The sequence below is a fragment of the Heptranchias perlo genome, chromosome 20 (assembly GCF_035084215.1).
Source record: "Heptranchias perlo isolate sHepPer1 chromosome 20, sHepPer1.hap1, whole genome shotgun sequence".
In the NCBI taxonomy this organism is placed as follows: domain Eukaryota; kingdom Metazoa; phylum Chordata; class Chondrichthyes; order Hexanchiformes; family Hexanchidae; genus Heptranchias; species Heptranchias perlo.
In genome coordinates, this window is record NC_090344.1 from 3,959,962 (window position 1) to 3,986,843 (window position 26,882).

At 44.1% G+C, this 26,882-nt stretch overlaps 4 non-coding genes across 4 annotated transcripts; 3 read left to right on the plus strand and 1 right to left on the minus strand.

Moving 5' to 3' along the window:
- The first annotated feature begins 711 nt into the window (after positions 1-711).
- On the plus strand, positions 712-785 carry trnat-ugu (transfer RNA threonine (anticodon UGU)). Its single transcript has one exon. It is a non-coding gene; the product is annotated as a tRNA-Thr (tRNA).
- Positions 786-4,142: 3,357 nt separating this feature from the next.
- Positions 4,143-4,224, plus strand: trnas-gcu (transfer RNA serine (anticodon GCU)). The gene has a single exon. It is a non-coding gene; the product is annotated as a tRNA-Ser (tRNA).
- A 9,328-nt stretch (positions 4,225-13,552) lies between these two features.
- trnat-agu (transfer RNA threonine (anticodon AGU)) lies at positions 13,553-13,626 on the plus strand. The gene has a single exon. It is a non-coding gene; the product is annotated as a tRNA-Thr (tRNA).
- A 4,301-nt stretch (positions 13,627-17,927) lies between these two features.
- On the minus strand, positions 17,928-18,009 carry trnas-uga (transfer RNA serine (anticodon UGA)). Its single transcript has one exon. It is a non-coding gene; the product is annotated as a tRNA-Ser (tRNA).
- Between the last annotated feature and the right edge of the window lie 8,873 nt (positions 18,010-26,882).

A 26,882-nucleotide genomic window follows, 5' to 3' on the forward strand; every position in this document is an offset into this window, starting at 1 on the left:
TCATGACTAAAGCATGTACAATTTCCTCACCTCGTCCTCTCAGTCCCCTGGGATGGCAACCATCAGGTCCTGGAGATTTGTCTATCTTTAATCTAATTATTTTCTCCATTGCCATTATTTTACTTATACTGAAACCCCTTGATTTATTTACAGTTTTCCTCATATCTCTGATATGATAGCCTCATTTATTTCTGTGACGAACGAAGCAAAGTAAATAATTAGCAACTCTACATTTCATGATTTTCAATTACAATATCACCTCCATCTGTCTTTAAGCGGCCCACATTACTCTAAGCCTCCCTTCTTTCACTTAATATGCTGGTAAAAATCTTGACTGTTGTCCTCTTTTTCCCTAACAGGTTTATCTCCTTTTCCCTGTTTGGACCTCTTACGGTTTTTTATTTTCAGCACCAAAATAAACAATACTTTGCTGTAAAGTGCGTCTCAATAGTTCTTCACTTTCAGAGCGAGAATTGTCTAAACCGGTAATTTATTTAATGTAACATAAATAAGTACACATACTCATCCGTATATCAAAGCATTGATGGAGACACAAAGATAAACAAAACGAAATATGCAGGCAGCATCGGGATGCACAGGTGAACGGACAAACCAAACAGACAAAGATGAAACGGTCTGAACCCCAAACAGACAGTGACGTATCGCTGATAGATATTAGTGAGAGGAGGTGGGGCTGAGCGATCATGAATGGGCGCTGTGGCTTAGTTGGTTAAAGCATCTGTCTTGTAAACAGGAGATCCTAGGTTCAACTCCCAGCAGTGCCTTGCATAACTAATTATTTTTACATAATTTGTGGAATTAAGCGACAAAATGGCACTTTGGATTTGGTATTTGTTCAGGTTTGAGGAGGAAACTGATATTGGATTGACTCTTCGAAAACGCCCTTTCAGTGTACAGTCAGACCTCTCATAGAATGTGTCAGCAACGGGTTAACTTAAAGACACGTTCTCGTTTTTGGGCTCGTTGAGGTCAGGGTATAATTCACGATTTGAGGTTCAAACCCGGAAGTAGTCCTAATTTGGACCGAGACTTGTGATCTTGACCTGCGGTGAAAATCTTTGCAAAGAGGAAAATGAAGTCCGCAGATCACTCCACCTGAATCTCCCGACCCCGATGAAATATATCCCAGGCTGTTAACAGAAGCAAGGAAGGAAATAACGGAGGCTCTGGTCATCATTTTCCAATCCTCCCTGGTTACAGGTGATATGCCGAAGGATTGGAGGACTGCTAAAGTTGTACTGTTGTATAAACAGGGAGAAAAGGATAGATCAAGTAATTACAGGCCAGTCAGCCTAACCTCGGTCAGGCTGAAGGTATTCTATTAAATCTACTCTGCACTTCCTCCACGGCCAATACACGGAGGAGAGGACTCTTGACTGACAAGCCTCAGCTCTATCAGGAGAGGGAGACTGACCCACGCTCTCTCTTGCTTCTGGGATGTACCACTTTTGAAAAAAGAAAGTGAATTTCTCGAGATCCTGAAACGCTCTGACTCACTGCACGTGATTTGAAGTGTATTGTGGGACGCTGTGTGTCTCTGTACCTGTAAACTCTCTGACTCACTGCACGGATGTTTAATGTGTACCGTAGGATAGTATGTAAGTATCTCTGCATCTTTAAACTCTCTGTCTCTCTGCACAGGTATTGAAAGTGTATTTTAGGATGGTGTGTGTGTCTTTATACCTTTAAACTCTCTGTTTCACTGCACAACATTGACAGTGTATTGAAGGATGGTGTGAATGGGATGAGGGTCTGTGGGGCCAAGTGTAGCCGATTGGGAGCAGCGCCCGTTTGCGGGGTGAGTATTGCACGCTTGATTTTCTCTCTCCCTTCTATCTTTCTTTCTCTCTTTCTTTCTTTCACCTCCCTCTCTCCCATTCTTTCTTTCACTCTCTTTTCATTCCTCTTATTTCGTGCTTTTTCTTTCTGCCCCAGCACCTTTGTCTTTATCCTGTTTTTGTTCTCCATGTGTCTCTGCTGGATGATCCACAATTCAGACCTGCCGCTTCTTCCAGCTTTTCCTTCCTTCGACGATCATGGTCTATTTCATTGAGACTTTCCTGCGGCCTTGCCGAATCTAACATTCACTTTCACATTCTTCCGGCTTTAAGTTTGCTCTCCATCGACCGCTGTTTCTCGGGGGCACATGTCCCGTTCGCATCAATGTTCATTTGTGCCTTGAAACCAGTCGATACATTTCGATCTGCTCCAGAGACAAGCTCTAAGAAAGCAGGGCTGGCATTCGGAAGGACAGCGCATACTTTTCCGTGAAATTTCCATGGGGTATCTTGTGACACGGGGGATGTTCACTGAAGAACTGGGTTTTGTTTTCATGGTCGTTGGCGCTTTTCCCCGAACAGTTGATGTGCGGGAGAGACGGGCGGCGCGACATTGCTGCGAAAGACGGCTGAAATGTGCATTTTTGGCAATCTGGGCGGTGCAGGAAAGTCGGAAATGTTCCGCTTGATCTTAATAGGTCTGTGGAAATGTCCGATTGAAAAGGAATGAGGAGAAATGAAAAGAGCGGCAATGGTGAAAAGGTGTCGATTACAGGAGGTTGGCCGTGAGCGAAAGGTCCTTTGAAAGCTCGGCGTGGAGGAGATTTAGTTCGGAAACGGCAGACTTTAAGCGCGTGAGGAAAGTAAAGTGCGAGCTGCGTCCTTGGGTCAAATTGGGTGTTTTCAGGCAAACAGCCATTGTGAAATCACAAAAATGAAAACAGAAAATGCTGAAAACGCTGAGCAGGTCAGGCAGCACCTGTGGTGAAAGAACCAGAGGAAACGTTTCAGCTGTATGAGCTTTGTCATCCGATCTAAATGGCTTACCAATTGCGTGAATAACTGCGCTGTCTGAGATGTTGGTTTCCATCTCTGAATTATGAGGGTTCGAATCTCACTTCTGCCAGAATGTGTGCACCCTTCCATTTTCGCCGCCTCACCAAAAACCCTTCTTTGATAAGAAGTGCTTTTCCGCATTGCTGGTTTAAACCTGTTTGCAAAATTCAGCAAAGTCTGGATTGCCACCCAACTGTTTCTTGGACGGAGGTGTTGGGACTTCAAGTGGTGATCGAGGTGAAGCATCAATCAATGTGCACAATGGCGCCCTGGTGAACCGAGTACCTCTTATAGTCAGTATAATATAAAAGATATGCACCATAATTATGAATTTCTTCTTTGCATCACACAAGGATTTATTATCAGGGAATGGACATGAGCAGGTCGATTTACGTCACGCTCCGGTCGCTTCGCATCGCCTCCCACAAATAGAATAGAATCATAGAAAGGTCACAGCACGAAAAGAGGCCATTCGGCACATCGAGTCCGTGCCGGCTCTCTGCAAGTGCAATCCAGACAGACCCACTCCCCCACCCTATCCCTGTAGACCTGTATTCTCTTTCGTTTCAAATACTTATCCAGTTCTTTATTGAACACCATGATTGAATCTGCCTCCACCACCCCCTCGGGCGGTGTATTCCAGACCCGAAACACTCGCTGTGTCGAAAAGTTTTTCCTCATGTCACCTTTGGTTCTTTTGCCAAACACCTTAAATCTATGTTCTCTGGTCCTTGAACCTTCCGCCAATTGGAACAGTTTCTCTCTATCTCCTCTGTCTAGATCCTTCATGATTTTGAATACCTCCATCAAATCTCCTCGTAACCGTCTCTGTTCCAAGCAGAACAACCCCAGCTTCTCCAATCTATTCATGAAACTTATACCCCTCATCCCTGGAATCATTACAGTAAATCTCTTCTGTGGGGATTCGTTAGTAACATCGCCGAATCCCCCACTATCAACATACTGGTGGTCACCATTAACCAGAAACATAACTGGACCAGCTACATAAATATTGTGGCGACAAGAGCAGGTCAGAGGCTGGATATTCTGCGCCAAGAGACTCACCTTCTAACTCCCTAAAGCCGTTCACCCATTTACAAGGCGCAAGTTGAGTGAGTTGGAATACTCATGTGATGGTCATGGACCTGAAACGTTAACTCTGTTTCTGTGTCGAAAGATTCTGCCTGACCTGCTGAGGATATACACATTGACAGTTTTTATTTCAGATTGGCAACATCGCCAGAATTTTAATTTTGAATAAAGGGGGTTTCGCATGTTTCCGTATGCGACGAGGTGGCCGAGAGGTTAAGGCGATGGACTGCTAATCCATTGTGCTCTGCACGCGTAGGTTCGAATCCCATCTTCGTCGTTATTGCGTTTAAGTTTTGTTTCTCCCATTCAGTCCACCCAGAAGGTCTGGTCAAAGTCCCATCCTTCTCGAAACGGCAGACGGAGGGTTTTGCATTGTTTGCTGAAATCAGCAACAGTTCCTTCCAGGAAGGTGTTGAGATTGTGAGATTGTGAGATCGTGAAATATCAGAGTGCACATTGGTGTCATTGTAAAATGAGTAAATCTTATGGTCAACGTAAGAGAAACTTATGTCCCATAATTATGATTTATGTCCGGATCATTCCGTGTCTGTGTCTGTTTAAAAGGGATGTGCTGTAAGTCCCGGATCATTCTGTGTGCGTTTTACGCGATTTTCTTGATACCTTTTTCCTTCTGAACTGAAATGACGATCCTCTCTCGAGAAAAAGGTTCACCGCCTGCTTCGGGCAACTGGTCGGAAAAATAACAAAAACTGATGAGACCAAGTTCATTCTGCTGGGCTTCCATTCCAAGCTCCGCACTCTATCCCCCATTCAGACCCACCCCCGCCTGGACAGTATAATCTGCGATATTCATAAGGGAATGGAGAAGCAGAATATCACGGTTATAATTTTCTTGGTTGCTCAACACTGAATAGCTTCAATTGTAATGATTCAGAAGGTAATCGTAGAATCATAGAATCTTACAGCACAGAAGGAGGCCATTCGGCCGTCGTGCCAGTGTCGGCCTTTTCGAAGACCTGTCCAAATTAGACCCACACCCCAGATTTTTCCCCATAACACTGCAAATTAATCCTCTTCAATTATGTCCAATTGCCTTTTGAATGATCCCATGGAATCGGCTTCCACCACCCTTTCAGGAAGTGTGTTCCTGATCTTAACAACCCTCTGTGTGAAAAAAATTCTCCTCAATTCCCCTCTAGTTCTTTTCCCAATTATTTTAAATCTATGATCTTTGGTTACCAACCCACATGCCAGAGGAAACAGTTTCTCCCTACTTGCTCTTTCAAAACCTCTCATTATTTTGAATACCTCTATTAGGTCTCCCGTTAACCATCTCTGCTGCAAGGAGAATAATCCCAGCTTCTCCAATCTCTCCAAATAACTGAAGTGCCTCATCCCTGGTATCATCCAGGTCAACCTGCTCTGAATCCTCTTCAATCCCTTTTCATCCTAAAGTGTGGTGCCCAGATCTGTACAATATACTCCAGATGAGACCTGAACACTGATTTGTAAGGATTAGTATGATTTCCATTTTTTGTATTCAATGCCCCTATTTACAAAGCGAAGTATCCCATATGCTTTCTTAACCGCCTTATCAACTTGCCCTGTTTTCTGAATATGAACCCCCCAGGTTCCTCTGCTCTTGGAACCCCCCATAAATTGTTCCATTTAGATTATACTGCCTCTCCATGTTCTTCTTCTAAAAGTGCATCACTTCACACTGATCGGCGTTAAATCTGTCACGTGACCTCCCATTTCACCAGTCTCTCCATGTCCTCCTGAAGTCTGCTATCATCATGCTCACTATTTACAACGTTGCCAAGTTCTGTATCATCCGCAAACTTCGAAATTGTATTCCCTATTCCCACATCCAAGACATTTATATATAACAAGAAAAGCAATAGTCCTAATACCGACCCCTGGGGGATTCCACTGCATATTTCTCCCCAGTCAGAAAAACATCCGTTCACCACTACTCTCTGCCTCCTATCCCCCAGCCTATTACTTGCCCACGTTACCACCGGCCCTTTAATCCCACGTGCTTCTAGTTTTCGAATAAGTCTGAATTTCTAAAATGTATCCTGAAAATAACTGTAACCCCGTAATTTTATTGTTAAACAATGAGAATACAGATATTAGGACCGGATGATAGATCGGGTTCATTCCCATTATCCGCAGGTGACGGGACCCGAGCAGGGGAAATCCCATCTCGGTTTATATTTTCCGAAAACGGAGACGGAAAATAGCAAAACTCAACCCGTCGAAATCCAACAATTGGACGAAGAACCGACAGCCTTTTCCCATCCCGGGTTTCCAGACCTGGCTGTTGAAGGCAGCCTGATAAGTCCATTCGGGATCAACAGCGAAAGTGAAGAAACGCAGACAGAGATAGATAGATACATGCAAAGAAAAATAGTATAAATCTCCAATTCTGTCATTGAGCAGAATTTAGGTGGCAGCTTAAAGGAAATTCGTCGCATGCCGTGAAATCTTAGACGTGTACATAGGGCTGGATTCTTACATTATTTCTGAAAAAAGTAAACACTGCCTGGTAACGACAGCTCTTATTTATTTGACCATTTTACAGTGGCGGTTTGAAGTGATTTCGAATCTCAGTGAATTTCAAGACCATGCTTGACCCACTCGTTTGGTCACCCACAGATAGCACGCGGTTGGAGACTGCGCAGGATAATCACAGGAACTCTGCCAGACTGCATGTTCCAGACTTGGATCCAACGCTACACGTGCAGCCTGCAGCCGTGTGTGGATTGGTGGTTCAGGGTCGAACTCTCGCCTGCCGACGGCGAAACCAGGGGTTTGGTTCCAGGCCAATGCAGCTTCCTTGACGTTTTGTATCTGCACCCATGAGATCGCCTGAATTGGGATAAATTCATGAGCCGGCTTCAATCTGTACAACTTCTTGAAAGATGATCTTCATTTCGCCGACGTGTCTTTCGTGGACATACCCTCTGCATTCTGTCCTCTGGTGTTCAAACATGCTCGGCTGGAGATAAGTCAAACCTGCCTCCTGCACTTGCTTCAAAGATGTGAGAAGCCAATTGGTGGTTTTTGACGAAAAATGGGGACGCAAGGGGGCTCATACTGGGATTGATTTGAACCAGTGAAACTCCCTGAGCGAGAATCAGATCCAAAGTCCAACTGGCAACAGAGCCGTGCAGCCACTGTAAAATTTCGCTGCTACGCAGCCGATCCGCCATTCTTTCAGAATACCATGGCCATCCAAACTCGCTTTCTTGTACGATATACGATGTAGAGCAATATCAGGTTCTAAACTAATTATTTCAGATCAACAATATTACTCTCTCTTTATCAAATTTGTTTTGAATGTACGACTTGTATTATCAAGTAACACTTTACAGAATGAATTACTCTGAAACGACATTGTCGTCTGTCTCGGCATCGTCATAGTTTACACTCCACCATAAGTACACTTTACTCAAATTGCTGCTTTCATTCACCATGAGAACGAAGAGCCACGAATGTGGAAACATTAGCTACGAATTTATCAGCTGGGTTGCACCTTTCCTTTTCCTACTTCCTCAGTCTTTTTATTCTTTACCCTTCTCTGCTATTGTTGCCGGTTAGATCAGCCATCGCCGTTCAAGGAATCCTGAGAAGTCCATTGTGGACAATACAGAGAGACAAGAGACGGAGACATGGAGAGATAGAGAGATGCAGGCAAAGAAAATAAAGAGTATAAATGTCAGGTTTTGCAAACTAGCAGAATTTATGTTACAGATTGGGAGAGATTCCTTCTTGGGTCTTGAAATCTTGCAAGAGAAGATTGGACACAAGTTAAAAGCACCGGCCTCGCTGGAGAATCTCTCATTCTGGGAGAGAGAGAAACGCGGTCAATTAACTCCAATTAATCTATTTCAGCACTGAAGGGATCTTTAAACAGTAGCTCTGCGAGCAGAATTCAAACCTGGGCAGGAAAACCTCAATTGAATTTTGAGTCCAACGCTTTAAACACTCGGCCACCGCAGCTGTAAACGGCATGTTCATTCAGATCGGATTCCAAATGGACACATGCTGCTGTTACAAACGCGCGCATTGGTTGTGCAGGGGTCGAATTCTTACTTGTTACGCTGGAGACCTTGGTTCGATTCCCGATACAATGCAGGATCATTCTGTAACAATGAGGAACTGAAGAACAAAAGTATACTATTTCGCCCCTCAAGCCTTATGCGCAATTCAGTGAGATCCTGGTTGACATGTAACCTAACTGCATATTATCGCCTTAGCCCCATGTCCCTTAATGCCTTTGGTTAACAAAAATCTATCAATCTCAGTTTTAAAATTAACAATTGAGCTCGCATCAACTGCCGTTTGCGGAACAGAGTTCCAAACTTTTCCCTCCCTTTGCTTGCAGAGGTGTTTCCCAACTTCACTCCTGAAAGTCCTGACACTAATTTTTAGCTATGACCCCGAGTCCGAGACACGCTAACGGGCGGAAAACGTTTTTTTCTATTTACCCCATCAGTTCCCCTTAATATTTTGAAATGTTCGATCAAATCAGCACTTAATCGACTGAATTCGAGGCAAACCCGAGTTTATGTAATCTCTCCGCGTAATTTAAACTGTGGAGTCCAGGCAACATTCTGGTAAATCGACGCTGCACTCCCTTCATAGCGAATATATCCTTCCTAAGGTGCGTTGCCCAGAACTGAAGGCAATACTCCAGGTGTGGTCCAACCAGAGCTTTGTATAACTGTATCATAATGCCTATCACCTTGAATCTAGTCCTCTGGATATAAAGACCAACATTCCATTAACCTTTTTGATTATTTTTTGTACCTGTCCATGACATTTTAATGATGTATGTTCATGGACCCCTAAGTCTTTTTGGACCTCCACTGTTTCGAGCTTTTCACCATTTAGAAAGTACTCTGATTTATCCTTTTAGGTCCAAAGTGGATGACCTCACACTTGACGAAATTCATATCGATTTGCCACAATTTTGCACGTTCATTTTTTATATTAATGCCTCTCTGTAATTTTATGCTTTCATCTGCACTGCTTACAATGCTGCCCATCTTGGTGTCATCGGCAAACTTGGATATGTGGCTTTCTATCCCGTCATCTAATATCCGCCTGAATTGGGAAAAATCCAAATTCAGTTTCAATCTCCTCATCATCTTGAGACATTTTATTTGCTTCATGTGTATTGGGTCGACGAAACTTCGGCATTCAGTCCACTGGAGCTCAAACATCATCCGGATAGAATTCAGTTCCACCAACAGCAAAACTGAAAAGATGTGAGAAGACAATTGGTGACTTTTCACTAAAAGAAGAAACACATGAGAGCTCGCCCGGGATTTGAACCCGGGACCTCTCGCATATCACTCAAATGAAACTCCCTAAGCGAGAATCATACCCCTAGACCAACGAGCCGCTGTTACTTTAGCTGTGCAGCCAGTGTAAAAGTTGGTTGCGTCTCACAGCCGATCGACCATCCTTTCAGACCACTTCGATCCATCCAATCTCGTTTTCTGTTCGGGTGGACAGCAATATCAAGTTGTGCACCAACTATCTCCAATCACCAATATTAGTCTCCCTTGACCAAATTGCTTTCGAGTGCACGACTTGAGTTATCAAGTAAGACGTTTCAGAATTAGTTGCTCTTAAAATACATTGCTTGTGAGGATACTCAGAGTCGTGCCGATTTATGGCACGCTCTGTTCCCTTTGCATTGCAAACAACACATAGAATTGAATCATAGAAAGCTGATAGCACGGAAAGAGGCCATTCGCGCCATCGAGTCCGTGCGAGATCTCTGCAAGAGCAATCCAGCTAGAACCACTCCCCCGCCTTTCCCCAAAGCCCTGCATTTTTATTCCTTTCAAGGACTGATCCAGCTCCCCTTTGAAGGCCGTGATTGAATCTGCCTCCATCACACCCTCGGGCAGTGCATTCGAGATCCGAACCTCTCGCTGTGTAAAAAAAGTTTTTCCTCATGTCACCTTTGGTTATTTTGCCAATCACTTTAAATCTCTGTCCTCTGGTTCTTGACTCTTCCGCCAATGGGAACAGTTTCTCTCCATCTTCCATGTCCAGATCCTTCATGATTTTGAATACCTCTATCAAATCTCTACAAAACCGTCTCTGTTCCAAGGAGAACAACCTCAGATTCTCCGGTCTATCCACGTAAGTAAAGTCCCTTATCCCTGGAATTATGACAGTATTTTTTTCTGCACCCCCTCGAAGGCCTTCACATCTTTCCTGAAGTGCGGTGTCCCGAACCCCACACAAAATTTCAGTTGTGTTCGAACCAGTGTGTTGTAAAGTTTCATCCTGACTTCTATACTTTTGTACTTTTGTACTCAAAACATCTATTTCTAAAGCCCAAGATCCCGTATGCTTTTTAACCGCTTTCTCAACCTGCCCTGCCACATTCAACGATTTGTACACATAAACCCCTCTTTGTTCCTCTACCGCATTTACATTTGTGTCCTGGAGTTTATTTTGCCTCTCCTCGTTTTTCCGACCGAAATGTATCACTTCGCATTTTTTTTGCGTTAAATTTCATCTGCCCCGTCTCCGCCCAAGCCACCAGCCTGTCCATATCCTTTGAAGTCCATCACGATCCTTATCATTGTTTACTACTGTTCCAAGTTTTGTTTCATCTGCAAATTTTGAAATTGTGCTCTGTGCACTCAAGTCCAAGTCATTAATATGTATCAAGAAAAGCAGTGGTCTCAGCACTGATCCCTGGGGAACGCCACTGTACACCTCTCGCCAGTTCGAAAAACAACAGTTCACCAGTAATCTGTTTCCTGCTGTTCGTCAATTCTGCATTTATGTTGTTTCTGCCCCGTTTATTCCATGGGCCGCAATCTTGATGAGAAGCCCACCATGCGGCACTTTAGCAAACACCTTTTGAATGTCCACATACACCACATCAACTAAATTGCCCTCATCTATCCTCTCTGTTACCTCATCAAAAAACTCTAACAGGTCAGTTAACCACGATTTGCCTTTAACAAATCCGTGCTGCCTTTCCCTAATCAATCCACCCTCGTCCAAGTGGCTGTTAATTCTGTCCCGGGTTATCGTTTCTAAACGTTTCCCCACCACTGAGGTTAAACTGACTGGCCGATAGTTGCTGGGTTTAATCGTACACCCTTTTTTGGACAAGGGTTTAACCTTTGCAATTCTCCAGTCCTCTGGCACCACCCACATATCTAAGGATGTTTGTTGATTATGGCCAGTACCTCCGCAATTTCCACCTTAACTTCCCTCAGCAACCGAGCATGCATCCCATCCGGACCTGGTGGTTTATCCACTTTAAGTACAGCCAGCCGTTCAATTGCCTCTTCTTTTTCAATTTTTAGACCATCCAGTATCTTAACTATACCTTCTTTTGCTGAGACTCTGGCAGCATCTTCTTGGTAAAGACAGATGCAAAGTACTCATTTGGTACCGAGGCCATCCCCTCTGTCTCCATCAGTAGATCTCCTTTATCGGGCCTAATCGGCCTCTCCCCTCCCCTTACAACCCGTTGAATGTTTACATGCCTGTCGAAAACTTTTGGATTCACTTTTATGCTGGCCGTCAGTCTATAGTCATATTTCTCTGTGCCTCTCATTTCCTTTTTCACTTCCCCTCTGAACTCCCTAATTTCGGCCTGGTGAATGAGCGCATAAAAAAAGTTAGCATTTCTTTCAGCTGGAAACAAAAAGTTACTGGTTGATTAATGGCGATTTGAACAAATATTCGTCTTTTTTACAGTGTTTAATCAGTTTTGACAAGTTAATACAGTGAACTAATACAGTAAAGTATTTTGTAAAAGTTGAATTCCTGATCGGGAACCGCCTCAGACAGCGCATTACTGCCCATCCCTGGGATACAAGATAATACCGAAGCTTTGACAACAAATCGCAGGTCCCGCTGCAAAGATACAGCTTGCCAGCTGTTCAGCAATTTGGAGCCTGGATAGGGAGTTAAACGCTGAACCATCATCTCACTACCCACTTTAGTCTGATACTCCACCGACTGAGCTACCCAGGCTCGATACTACATAAGCTCCCATCGTACGTATTCATGGGAGGTCTCTGAATTATCCCTGCAGCCGTCGAGCAAGGGTGAGGTCCGTTTGATAAAATTCTCAGTAACGTGTTGAGGAGAATCCTTGTTCCTGTTGAACATGATGTAAGAAACATGGGCAGTGAACTCGTGAGTTTATAATTCTTCTTGTTTGTGCCAAATGTCTTGTCATTCGTTAGCAGCAATTAAAATCACACTTTACCCAGCGGCTCAAAAGCTGAACTTGTCCCACACGGGAGCTGGAAAAGGCCTCTCGACCTTTCAGCGTATTAACATCTGTAAGCTGAATAATTTCTCCCGTTACACAGTGACACCAGGCAGAATATTTCCCTTCCAAATTTTCCCCACACGACACTTCCAACCGATGAATATCGGCTTAACGAAAAGAAGAATTGTTTGTTTGGTTCTTTAGATTTAAATATCTCGTAACGGCCCCTTTGCCATGTGAGATGCCGCTAAAAGCCCCCTCTCCCCCGATGAACAAATAAACTGGCACTTCCTATTGCAAGACGGTAGACCAGAGGAACCCAAGAGCCCACATGGGAACACTAAGAAGTAAATGCGTTATGGAACAGACCAGTTGTACCTTGAACTCCAGTCAAAATGTTCGGAGTAAAAGTTTTGATTGTTTTAGAAGACGCTCGAAATCACAACCTGGTCATTTCAGGAGCCCACACTGCTGTAAAGAAGTAACGCACGCTTAACAATTGTGCAAAACGAGAGCAGCGCAAAACCGAAAGCATCAGCGCTCCTGCCAAACAGCTTCATTTTCGGTGTCTCAATTATCACTTCGAGATCTTTCTCAAACAGAAGCCTCCAATCCAGATGCTCTTCGTTAAATAACAATTCCCGAATCAAGAGAGTTTTGATCAATCATGACGAAAGCATGCACAATTTCCTCACCTATTCCTTTTAATCCCTGGGATGGTGAACATCAGGTCCTGGAGATTTGTCTATCTTTAGCCTAATTATTTTCTCCATTGCCGTTATTTTACTTATACGAATCCCCGTGATTTATTAACAGTTTTCCTCGTGTCTCTGGGATGTTATCCTCATCAATTTCTGTGACAACTGATGCAAAGTAAAAATTGAGCAACTGCCATTTCCTGATTTTCAATTACAATATCACCTCCATCTGTTTTTAAGCGGCCCAAGTTACGCTAAGCCTCCTTTCTTTCTCTTAATATACTTGTAAAAACGTTGAGAGTTGTCCTAATTTTCCCTCACAAGTTTTACTCCTTTTCCCTTTTTGCTCCTCTTACGATTTTTTAGTTTCAGCACCACAATAAACAACACTTCGCTGTAAAGTTCGGCTCAATAGTTCTCCAATGTCAGAGCGAGAATTGTCTGAAGCCCTAATTTATGTAATGTAACAAATACAATCACACATAATCATCCGTGTATCAACGCACTGATGGAAACACAAAGATAAACACAGAGAGAAATCCAGTCAGTGTCGGAATGCACAGGTGAACGGAAAGGCGAAATGGACAGAGATGAAACGGCCTGAACCCCCAATAGTGAAGTGTCGCTGATAGATATTAGTGCGAGGAGGTGGGGCTACTGCATCATCAATTGGCGCTGTGGCTTAGCTGGTTAAAGCATCTGTTTAGTAAACAGGAGATCCTGGGTTCAACTCCCAGCAGTGCCTTGCACAGCTTATTATTTTACCTAATTTGTGGAATTAAGCGACAAATTAACACTGTGGTGTTTGTCTTTTTTCAGGTTTCAGGAGGAAACGGATAGCAAGATGACTGTTCAAAAACGCCCTTTCATTGTCCAGACAGACCTCTCATAGAATGTGTCTGCCACACGTTAATTTAAGGACACGTTCTTGTTTCTGGGCTCGTTGTGGTGGGGGCATAATTCACGATTTGAGGTTCAAAGTCGGAACTCGTCCAAATTTGGACCTCGACTTGTGATCTTGACCTGCGGTACAAACGTTTGCAAATAGGAAAAATAAGTCCTCAAATCGCTCCACCTGAATCTCCAGGCCCAGATGAAATATATCCCAGGATGTTAACAGAAGCAAGGAAGGAAAAAGCGGAGGCTCTGACCATCATTTTCCAATCCACCCTGGCAAAAGGTGTCGTGCTGGAGGATTTGAGGATTGCTAACGTTGTAACATTGTTTAAAAAGGGAAAAATGGAAAGATCGAGTAAATACAGGCCAGTCAGCCTAAACTCGATGGTGGGTAAATTATTGAGCACAATTCTGACGGAAAGTATGAATCGTCATTTAGAAAGGCACGGATTAATCAGGGACAGTCAGTGTGGATTTGTGAAGGGAAGGTCGTTTCAATTGAATTATTTGAGGAAGTATCAAGGAGGATCGATGAGGGTAGCGCGATTGATGTAGTCTATATGGATTTTAGCGAGGCTTTTGGCAAAGTCCTACATGGCAGATTGGTCAAAAATGTAAAAGCCCATTGGATCCAAGGGACATTGGCAAGTTGAATCCAAAATTGGCTGAGTGGCAGGAAGCAAGCGGTTGTGGTCGACGTGTGGAAGGCTGTTTCGAGTGGGGTTCCATGCGGCTTCGTACTAGGTCCCTGCTTTTCATGGTACAGATCATTGATTTAGACTTAAATGTAGGGGGCATGGTTAAGAAATTTGCAGATGATACAAAAATTGTTCCTGTGGTTGATAGTGAGGAGGAAAGCTGCAGACCGCAGGAAGATATCCATAGAGCGGACAGGTGGATGGAAAAGTGGCAAATGCAATTCAATCTGAAGAAGTGTGAGTTATTTGGGGTGGGGGGGGGGTGCAAAAAGGCAACGGAGTACACAACAAATATTGTAATTAATTTGCCATTTACACGCCCATTCTGCAAATTTACTGATGTCTTCCTTTATTTTTCTCATTTTTCCTTTGTATAAAGTACAGCTCGCAATTAGGTGTCGTCCCTAAATTTTGAAATTGTACTTCCGATTCCCGTGTCCAAATCATGAATGTAAATTTTGAACAACAGTGGTCCCACCATTGATAAATTGTGAACAACAGTGGTCCCACCACTGATAAATTGTGAACAACTGTGGTCCTAACACCGATAAATTTTGAACATCAGTGGTCCCAGCACTGATAAATTGTGAACAACAGTGGCCCCAGAACCGATAAATTGTGAACAACAGTAGTCCCAGCACCGATAAATTGTGAACAGTGGTCCAAGCACCGATAAATTGTGAACAGCAGTGGTCCCAGCACCGACAAAATGTGAACAACTGTGGTCCCAGGAATTTTGATCTTGAACTGCAGTTGAAACATTTGCATAAAAGGAAATAACGTCCCGAAATCGTCCCACTTGAATCTCAAACGCTTTGGGAAGAAGTTCAATAGAAACAAACAGGACTTTAATGGCACCTCAACGACCTGAACTTTCATTGAATCAATTTTGTTCGCCATTACATTCGACCGTGAAATCGCTCTTGACTTTCATCTCACTGAAGCAGAGTGTGGCCGCTTTGTATCTGTGATCATGTCGGTGGCGCGTTTAGCTTTGATATTGATCGCTTCCAATTTGTAAAATTCATCAATCGTCAGGGAAAAGAAACCGAGAATCGAATTGTCCTTGTAAGTGATGAAGTGAAGTGATTGGTGCTCCAAGCAGATCTGGAAAATGCGCAGTGCAATCGGTCAGGAGTTCCAAATCCACCCTCCAGCCACTCGGCAATCAAATTAACTGAGCTTTACTCTGGCCCAGTGTCACCGCACTGAAATCGAGTATTTGTGCGGCATGTTTTTCTTCATAGTTGCTGGTTTAAGAGTGAAGGCCGGTTGGTTGCATTTTCACTCCTGCAAGTTTCAACCATTCATCTTGGACTGACTGTAGACCGTTATTATATTTGTCGCTGCAATCTCAAAGTTTAGCCCAGTGTATTATTGGTTTAGCAGGTGAGCTCTTCACCTGTTCTCGGCGGTATTATCCGTTAGCGTGAAAGTTTGATTGTTCGAGCCCTTATTTCACTTTTCCTCAAGGATTCATCGCCTCAAAGTTCCAGAGTTTCAACGCATGCTTTGGAAGCAAGAAAATGTACCGGAATCATTGCCAGCTGAGCAGGGCTGATATTCCACCATTTACCCTGCGGTCGGAAATCAGGCACATGAATCATATAAAGGAATGGAACATTGGCTTCACGGAAATCACTATTCTCCTTGTCAGACAACCCCCCGAAAGGCCCGAAGGGAGGTCGCACCAGCTGCAGGAGAGCTGGTTCGCTGTGACATGGAGATTTCTGTCGTGAGCGAGACCAGACTGTTTCTATGTTCAGAGAATGAATGTCACACCGTTTATTTTGGAAAAGCAAAATGGTGGGAATTTTTGTCACAGCCCGATGCGTTTCGTGTTGTGTCAGAAGTTCCTTGTTGCGTTAGTTTCATCTTGATCGCAGAACCGGTCTGGGCGTTCCTGTGATAAACGGAGACAATTGCCTGTTAATGTCAAATTTAACAACGACTGCACTGAGTTTTTGATCCCACTCTGAAGATGCAGTCTATAAAATGAAGAAATTTCATCACATCAAAGCACAAAATTCTCATTAAAGTTTTGACTGTCTCTCGGTAACCACGTCAGTATCTCCTTCAGTCTGAAATAGAAAGTTATCGGTTGATTAATGATGATTAAAGCAGTCATTCAGCTGTGAACAGGGTTTAATTTTCTTCATGTAATTAATTTAATAAGTTCATAACTCTTACTAAAGTTGATTTCCTGACCGGGGATCGAACCACGCGGCGGTGGGAGCACTGAATTTTATCCACCAGTCCATCGGGGAGCTCCCAAGATTGCGCACCGGATACGATGGAACTGATGACATTTATTTTTCTTTCACTCTTCCGTGATTCATTCAGCTCTGTGTTTATTCTCAGGCCTCTTGTCTCTCCCTTCTTTTCAGCTTCTGACTGCGGATATTCCTGTCGTCAAATATGAATAATATAGAACATCTCACAGACCCGGTATATTTACTCTTTCTCTGTAAAGTTCTGTACAAAATCAAACTCTACGCAGATACCGACAGTCTCTCTCCCTCACTCTCCACAGAAGCAGCAGGAGATGTCACTTTAAACTGCCAGTTGCGTCAAACGATTCACGATGGACCTGCTTTGCCTTGCAGTTTTCCCAGGAGCTGCATTGATTCGGAACGTGAATTTTGGAAATGGAAACATTTACACCGCCAGCTTGTGGGAGTATTTTACCTCACTTTCCATTTCATGTACATGCCTACGTGCACTTGGTGCTGTCATTACCTGAACATCACCTTCTGTCGCGATAGTAGCTTGAACAGAAAATACCATTTTGTGTGAGCAGCTTGTCTGGCCCGAAAATGACCTGAATTACAAAGGGATAAGTCGGAAAGGCCGCGTTGCTCTGCTTGTTCACAGCAAAGAATTTTCAGCGTTTCCTTGTGGTCCAGTGTTTAGGATTCAGCGCTTTCATCATCACGGCAACGGTTCGATTGGTGTCGGTCTCAACATCCGCATATGATACACTCTACCATAAGTGTACTGGACTCAAATTGCTGATTTTTCACTGTGAGGGCGAAGAGACATAAATGTGTGGACATTAGTTGCGAATTCATCAGCTGGTTTGCAGCTTTGCTTCTCCGTTGCAGTCTTTCCACCTTTACCCTTCTCTGTTCGTGTTGCAGGTTCGATCATCCTTGGCTGTTCAATGAAGCCTGAGAAGTCCGAAAGGAGAAAACACAGAGAGTCAAGAAACAGAGACAGGGAGAGATTGAAGTATGGAAACAAATACTATAAATGTCAAGTTCTGCGAACGAGCAGAATTTCGGATGGAGCTTGAGAGAGATTCCTTCACGTGTCTTGCAATTTTGCTGGAGACCATTGGGCTCCGAATTAAAAGCGTCGTTGGCGATGGAGCACCTCTCTGAGGGAGCGAACAAGGTCCGTTCGTTCCATTTCATATGTATTTGATTATTGAAGAAACTTTAAAAACGAGCGCTGCGAACAGGATTCGAACCTATGCAGGGAAACCCCATTGGATTTCAAGTCCAACGCCTTAACCACTCGGCCATCGCAGCTGCAAACGTTTATGATGCACGGCTGTAAATCAGAATGGGTAGGGTTATCACACGAGATCTGTGACACTTTGTTCTCTCAGACAGGTTTCCAACTGGAAACTTCAAGCTTGTTAATGTGCTGACTTTGCTGTCTCAGTGATAGAATTCTCGTTTGTCATGTGGGAAGCCGGGGTTTGAATTCAGGATTATTTTCATTCCCCATTCATAAAATCGCGTGAATTGTGCGACATTCGCCCTCAGCTTCAATCTGCGCACCATTTCGAGACATTTTCCTTTCTCCACGTGTGTTGCGTCGAAGCTGGGTTGGAAAATAACATTGCAAGTCTAACGCCTAAATCATTGGGTCATCGCAGCTGCAAGCGACAAATCCGACACGGCTGCAGAAGAGAATGAAGAAGGTTATGACAGGAGAACTCTGAGACTGTATGTTCTTTTGGACAGGTTTCGAACTGAACGCATGCCGCCGGCTGCTGTGCGGACTTTGTTATTTCAGTAATAAAATTCTTGCTTTCTACGCGGGAGGCCCGGGTTCGATCACCACCCACTGGAGGAGCATTTTCATTCTCCATTCATGAGGTCACGTGAATTGGGATACATTTACATTCAGCTTCAATTTGAACACCATCTTGGGAAATTTCCCTTTCTCCATGTGTGTTGTCGTCGACAGAACCTTGGCATTCTGTCCTCCATGCACTGGAATTAAGACAATCCTGCCGACTGCACCGCTGACACGAGGTGAGAAACCAATTCGTGATTTTGAACGAAAAATGGTAACACAGCAGGGCTCGTCCGGGATCTCTCACAAAACAATCAGCAAATCCCCAAAGCGAGAATCATACCCCAAGATCAACGAGCCACTGGTAATAGAGGGGTGAAACCAATGCAGAATTCGGTGCCACCCACAGCCGATCGGATACCATTCTGTACATCCCATCACTTTTTCTAGTCCGAGGTACAACAATGTGAAGTTGTATTCTAACTATTTCTTATCAACAATATTAGCCTCTCTTTACCACATTCGTTTCGAATGTGTGACTTGTATTATCAAGTGAGACTTTGCAGAATTAATTGCTCTTAAGCTACATTGTTGTCTGTCTCGGCATCCGCAGATTATCCACTCGACCACAAGTATAACAGTGACTGCACTTCAAAAATACTTCATTGGCTGTAAAGCGCTTTGGGACGTCTTGAGGTCGTGAAAAGCGCTTTATAAATACAATACTTTGTTTTTATACTGGGCTAAAAGTCCTGATGATTTCACTATGAGGACGAAGAGATATCAATATGTGGACATTGGCTACGAATTCATCATCTGGGTTGGTCCTTCACGTTTCCTACCGTCTCAGTCTTTCGATCTTTACCGTTCTCTGCTGGTGTCGCAGGTTCGATGAGCTTTGGCCGTTCAACGAAGCCTGAGAAGTCCATCACGGCAAAACAGAGAGGGACAGAGACAGCGAGAGGTAGAGAGATAAAAGTTTCGAAAAAAAAGCCTGAATTTCAAGTTAGCAGAATTTGAAATGAGGCTTGAGAAAGATGGAATCATACACTCATAGAATCGTTACTGCACAGAAGGAGACCATCCGGCCCATTGAGCCTGCCCCGGCTCTCTTTGAGAGCAATCCAGTTAGTCACATTCCCTCCTTCTTTCCCTGTAGACCCGCAAATATTATTCCTTCAAATACTTATCCAATTCCTTTTAGAAAGTCATGATTAAATCTGCTTCCACCAACCTTTCAGGCGATGCATTCCAGATTATAACTACTCGCTGATTTGAAACGTTTTTCCCCATATCGCCTTTGGTTCTTTTGTCAACCACCGTAAATCTGTGTCCTCTGGTTCTCGACCCTTCCGCCAACGGGAGCAGTTTCTGTTTATTTACTTTATCTAAACCCGTCATGATTATGACGGGTTAGTGTTAGTGAGGGATCACTTTGGGACCAGTGATCATAATTCCATTAGTTTTAAGATAGCTATGGAGAATGATAGGTCTGGCCCAAAAATTAAAATTCTAAATTGGGGAAATGCCAATTTTGATGGTATGAGACAGGAACTTTCAGAAGTTGATTGGGAGAGTCTGTTGGCAGGCAAAGGGACGTCTGGTAAGTGGGAGTCCTTCAAAAATGTGTTAACCAGGGTTCAGGGTAAGCACATTCCTTATAAAGTAAAGGGCAAGGCTGGTAGAAGTAGGGAACCTTGGATGACTCGGGAGATTGAGGCCCTAGTCAGAAAGAAGAAGGAGGCATATGACATGCATAGGCAGCTGGGATCAAGTGGATCCCTTGAAGAGTATAGAGATTGCCGGAGTAGAGTTAAGAGAGAAATCAGGAGGGCAAAAAGGGGACATGAGATTGCTTTGGCAGATAAGGCAAAGGAGAATCCAAAGAGCTTCTACAAATACATAAATGGCAAAAGAGTAACCAGGGAGAAAGTAGGGCCTCTGAAGGATCAACAAGGTCATCTATGTGCGGAACCACAAGAGATGGGTGAGAACCTAAATGAATATTTCGCATCGGTATTTACGGTTGAGAAAGGCATGGATGTTAGGGAACTTGGGAAAATAAATAGTGATGTCTTGAGGAGTGTAAATATTACAGAGAGGGAGGTGCTGGAAGTCTTAACGCGCATCAAGGTAGATAAATCTCCGGGACCTGATGAAATGTATCCCAGGACGTTATGGGAGGTTAGGGAGGAAATTGCGGGTCCCCCAGCAGAGATATTTGAATCATCCACCGCTGCAGGTGAGGTGCCTGAAGATTGGAGGGTAGCAAATGTTGTGCCTTTGTTTAAGAAGGGCGGCAGGGAAAAGCCTGGGAACTACAGACCGGTGAGTCTGACATCTGCAGTGGGTAAGTTGTTAGAGGGTATTCTGAGAGGCAGGATCTACGGGCATTTGGAGAGGCAGGGACTGATTAGGAACAGTCAGCATGGTTTTGTGAGAGGAAAATCATGTCTCACGAATTTGATTGAGTTTTTTGAAGGGGTAACCAAGAAGATAGTTGAGGGCTGTGCAGTATACGTGGTCTACATGGACTTTAGCAAAGCCTTTGACAAGGTACCGCATGGTAGGTTGTTACATAAGGTTAAATCTCACGGGATCCAAGGTGAGGTAGCCAATTGGATACAACATTGGCTTGACGACAGAAGACAGATGGTGGGTGTCGAGGGTTGTTTTTCAAATTGGAGGCCTGTGACCAGCGGTGTACCTCAGGGATCGGTGCTGGGTCCGCTGTTATTTGTTATTTATATTAATGATTTGGATGAGAATTTAGGAGGCATGGTTAGTAAGTTTGCAGATGACACCAAGATTGGTGGCATTGTGGACAGTGAAGAAGGTTATCTAGGATTGCAACGGGATCTTGATCAATTGGGCCAGTGGGCCGATGAATGGCAGATGGAGTTTAATTTAGATAAATGTGAGGTGATGCTTTTTGGGAGATCGAATCGGGCCAGGACCTACTCCGTTAATGGTAGGGCGTTGGGGAGAGTTATAGAACAAAGAGATCTCGGAGTACAGGTTCATAGCTCCTTGAAAGTGGAGTCACAGGTGGATAGGATGGTGAAGAAGGCATTCAGCTTGCTTGGTTTCATTGGTCAGAACATGGAATACAGGAGTTGGGATGTCTTGTTGAAGTTGTACAAGACATTAGTTAGGCCACACTTGGAATACTGTGTACAGTTCTGGTCACCCTATTATAGAAAGGATATTATTAAACTAGAAAGAGTGCACAAAAGATTTACTGGGATGCTGCCGGGACTTGATGGTTTGATTTATAGGGAGAGGTTAGATAAACTGGGACTTTTTTCCCTGGAGAGTAGGAGGTTGAGGGGTGATCATATACAAGTCTATAAAATATTGAGGGGCACAGATAAGGTAGATAGTCAAAATCTTTTCCCAAAGGTAGGGGAGTCTATAACGAGGGGACATCGATTTAAGGTGAGAGGGGAGAGATACAAAAGGGTCCAGAGGGGCAATTTTTTCACTCAAAGGGTGGTGAGTGTCTGGAACGAGCTGCCAGAGGCAGTAGTAGAGGCGGGTACAATTTTGTCTTTTAAAAAGCATTTGGACAGTTACATGGGTAAGATGGGTATAGAGGGATATGGGCCAATTGCAGGCAATTGGGACTAGCTTAGTGGTATAAACTGGGCGACATGGACATGTTGGGCCGAAGGGCCTGTTTCCATGTTGTAAACTTCTACTTCTATCAAATCTCGTCTCAACCTTCCTGCCCTATGGAGAACAACCCCAGCTTCTCCAGTCGATCCACGTAACTGAAGTCCCTCATCCCTGAAACCATTCCAGTCAATCTTTTCTGCTCCACCTCTAAGGACTTCTCATCCTTCCAAAAGTGCGGTGCCCAGAATTGGACAGAATACTCCAGTTGTGGATTATTGTGAAGTTTCCTTCAAGCACCTTGAAGTTTTGCAAGAGACCATTGGGCTCCCAATTAAAAGGCTCTGCCGCGGTGGAGGATCTATCTGAGATAAGGAAATGCGGCCCGTTATCTCCAGTTCATATTTTTTTGAGCATTGAAAAAAACTGTAAACAAAAGCGCCGCGAGCAGGATTCCAGTGTTTCACCGAAAGACCCCGTCGAGTTTTAGATCTAACGCCTGAACCACTCGGCCATCACAAGCAGCGAGTGCTAGTAATGCAGGGATGTAAATCAGAATGTGTAAGGTACTCAGAGGAGATTTGTGAAATTATATGTTGTTTCAAACAGGTTTCCAACTGGACACAGAGAGCCCGATGCCATGCAAACGTTGCTGTTTCACTGGTAGAATTTGCACTTACCACGCGAGGGAACAGGTTTCATATTCCCGACCAATTAAGGAGCATTTTTATTCTGCACCTCTGAGATCGCCTGAATTGGGATACATTCACATTCAGTTTGAATCTGCACACCGCCGTGAGGCATTTTACTCCTTCCGTGTGTGTCGCGTCGACAAACCGGCTGCGTTCTGGCCTCTGGACCTCAAACATGCTCGAGGATTAAATCAATCCTGCTTTCTGCAACGCTGAAAAGATGTGTGAAATAAATAAGTGAATCTTCACTGGAAATAGTGAAACAGGAGGGTTCTGGGATTGAAACCCCGAACCTCTCACATATCAATCAGTGAAACGCCTAAAATGAAAACTTTAATCCGAGAACAAGGAGCCGTCAGTAACACAACCGGACAACCAGTCGAAAATTTCCCTGCGACCCACAACCGATCGCCCATTCATTCAGACCGCTTCTGTCCATCGAATCATAGAATGGTTACAGCACAGAAGGAGGCAATTCGGCTCATCAAGCCCGTGGCGGCTTTCTATAAGAGCAATCCAATTAATCCCATTCCCCGGCCCTTTCCCGGTGCTCTGTATTTTTCCCCTTCAAATTCCTTTTTTAAGTCACGATTGAATCTGCTTCCACCATCCTTTCAAGCAGCGCATTCCAGATCAGAACTACTCGCTGCGTAATTAAGTTTTTCCTCATATCGCCTTTTGTTCTTTTGCAATCACCTCAAATCTGTGCCCTCTGGTTCCCGACCATTCCGCCAATTAAAACAGCTTCTCTTTATTTACTTTATCTAAACCCTTCATGAATTTGAACACTTCCATCAAATCTCCTCTGCTCTCAGGGGAACAAACCCAGTCCGAGGCAAATGCGGTCAATTAGCTTCAATTAATTTATTTGATCATTAAACAGACCTTTAAAGACAGGCCTTGTTTTGTGGAAGTGTGAAATGGTGGTTTAAATTGCTGGTTTCAATGTCTGGGGCGTTTCTCGATTCGAATTTTAACACTGACAGAATTTCTGCAAATATCCATTTGGACCTGTTCACAGAAAACCCGATTGCAGTGCGATGGAACAGAGGATGTGAAAGAAGCTGAAAGTGAAAGTGCAGATATTAGTTTCATCACGGGGACAGGACACGTTTCCACAGGTAAGGACATCTTACCTTAAGATTCTTTCCAGCAGATTGGGTCAGGTGATCAGACTGACCGGGTTCTAGCTGCGCAATCGGTCCTTATATGAGTTACAGGCTCAGGAAATGCCGGGATTTTTAATTCGAGTCTCACCGAGATCAAACAATCCTTTTCCTTGTAAACATTTCGACCGGAGTTGAAGGTACAATTGGTGTGTTCCAAAATTCATTTAATTATCTGAATTACCATGTGGTTCCTCCGGACTACGCTGTTGCAATAGCAGATGAGATGTTTAGTATTACTTGTTTACAGGAGGGAGGCTGCGGTTTTGTAGACACAAACTATGATTTTGATCCATCTTCAAATCGTGGGATTTAACTGGAGCTTTAAGCGAGCGCCAGAGGCCGCTCAGCCAGGATACTTTCCATCCTACACTTCAGGAGCTGGTTTTACAGGAATCGAATTACTGCAAGCAAGAATTCTACCCCTGAAGCACCAATATTCGCACGGCAGCAGGATGCATGTGTTCAGTTAGAAAACTGTCTGAAGGAACATGCAGTCTGACAGAGCCGGAAGTCCAGCAGATTGACTTTCGGTCTGAGCAGGTGATGAGTCTCCTTCTTGAGAGTGTTTCGCCAATCCAGCTCAGAGTGGTTTAAGAATCATGAATTCGTGTGTGACTGGAGCCAATTGTGTAAGATGAAGTGTCCGGGGCAGTTTCACATCCATGACGAACATGAATGATCCTGTTGCGGTTTTGCTGCAAAATTTCACTTCCTCACTCCCGAACTAAAATCCAACTATGGTGGGAATCAAACCCACAACTTTTGAATGGGTTATCAAGCAGAAAAAGCAAATGTCCAACACGCTACCTATTGCGCCATAAAATCAGTTACAAAAACAGCCTAATAAAAAGAAAGACGTGGTTCTCCGGTCCAGGGGCAAAGTTACAATGGATGTGATTCAAAAAACTGTCCCCGTGAATCTGGCTGTGGATTTTTCTTGTAAAGCTTTGATTATAAAAGTTATAAAAAGCCGAAATAAATTATAAGAATCGAATCCGTGATCATGGCGTTCCAATACACTCGAAGCAACTGAGCTAACTAGCCTGACTGACGGTCCATTAGACATTTTGAATATGTTTTGTACCGACACGCTCGTTGATTGCGCTCGTTGATTGAACCCCTAAATATCTCTGCTCCTCCACAGTTCCCAGTTTCTCACCATTTAGAAAATAGTCTGATTTCTCTTTCCTGGTTTTAAAGTGGATGACCTCTCTCTCCCCCACATTGAACGTCCTGAGGGACAGTTGGGCAATAAACATTTATTGAACCCGTCAGTTGCAACATTTAATAAAACGAAATTAATAGTCACGGGAAAGAAATCATATGTGCCGTTCACCAAAGTAGCGGGTCGCGGCTGCACTGAGTGTTTGTTGCGGTTTTAATAGCACCAAGCGTTGAGGTTTCAGTTTATTTTATTACCCTTGGTCCAAACGCGTTCTCCCTGATTCTCATCTCTTTGCTTTCAGTCCGGAGATTAAGCGCATCGATGGCGGCTGCAGCCCCCAGCAAGCAGCGCGGTACAGAATGTCACCTATCTGAATCAGAGGAGTCCAGTGCGCAGGCGCAGTAGTGGCTCTTTGTTTGGCAGTGTGTTCTGAGCATGAGCGGTCGTGGAGGCTGCGGGAGTCGGAGCGGTCGGTGCAGGTCAGAGGATCGGACGGAACAGGTTAATAAACCATGGGGTGAGTGGGCCCCAGGCCCGAGTATAAAGCAGTGAACGTTATCCCCGCACCGCGACCCAACCCGACGGATTCCGGTTTCTCCCCTTTCGCTTCAGTCCAACTTTCAACCAAAGGCCCGTGGCCCCGCGCATGCGCGAAACTCCGGGACAGCCTGGAGGTGCTCGGAATTCTCAGGGAATGTCTATAAATGAAGGAGAAATAGTTACATGTCAGGGAGCTTCCTCAATTGAAGGAAAAGTGTTGACATATCAGGTAGCGTTTGTAAATGAAGAGATATGGTGACATGTCAGGGGGTGTCTGTAAATGAGGGAGAAATTGTGACGGGTGAGGGAGTGTCTGTAAATGAAGGAGAAATGATGACGGTCAGGAAGCGTCTGCAAATGAAGGAGGAATAGTGATCTGTCAGAGAGTGGCTTCAAATGAAGGTTAAATCGTGACTGGACAAGGAGCGTCTGTGAAGGGAAGTGAAATGGTGACCGGTCAGGGAGCGTCTATGAAGAGAAGTGAAATGGTGACAGGTCAGAGCATCTGTAAATGATGGAGAAATGGTGATGGATCAGGGAGATCCCTTCAGCAGAGTTGGGAGACATTGCAGATGGACAGCTCACAAGGAGGGACAGGGTGATGGAACGTGAGGAGAGAGACAGAGAGAGAACATATTGATGGAGGGAGACAATTAAATATGAGAGTATACCAGCAAGAAATATAAAAAACAGATTGTAATAGCTTCCAACGGGAAGTAAAAATGAAGAGATTAGCGAAAGTAAACGTGGGTCCCTTACAGGCTGAGACAGGAGACATTATAATGGTGAATAAGGAAATGGCAGAGAAGTTAAACAAATTATTTTTTTAATCTGTGTTCACAGTGGAAGACACAAAAACATATCAGAAATAGTGGGGAACCAAGGAAAAAAACCCTCTCCCTCTCCACTCTAGCGAATCCTATTATCAGTTTAAAGACCTGAAGCAGATCACTCCTCAACTTTCTAAGCTGAAGGGAACACAACTCAGGTTTATGCAACCTGTCTCCGTAATTTAACCCTTTCAGCCCCGGTTCATTTTGGTCAATTTTCATTGATCCCCTTCTCAGGCCAATCCATCCTTCCTGAAGTTTTTTTCCCAAAACTGAACACCATTCTCCAGATTGGGTCTGATCAAGGCTCTAAACAACTGAAGCATCACGTCCGTCCCTCTGTATTCCAGCCCCCTCGAGATAAAG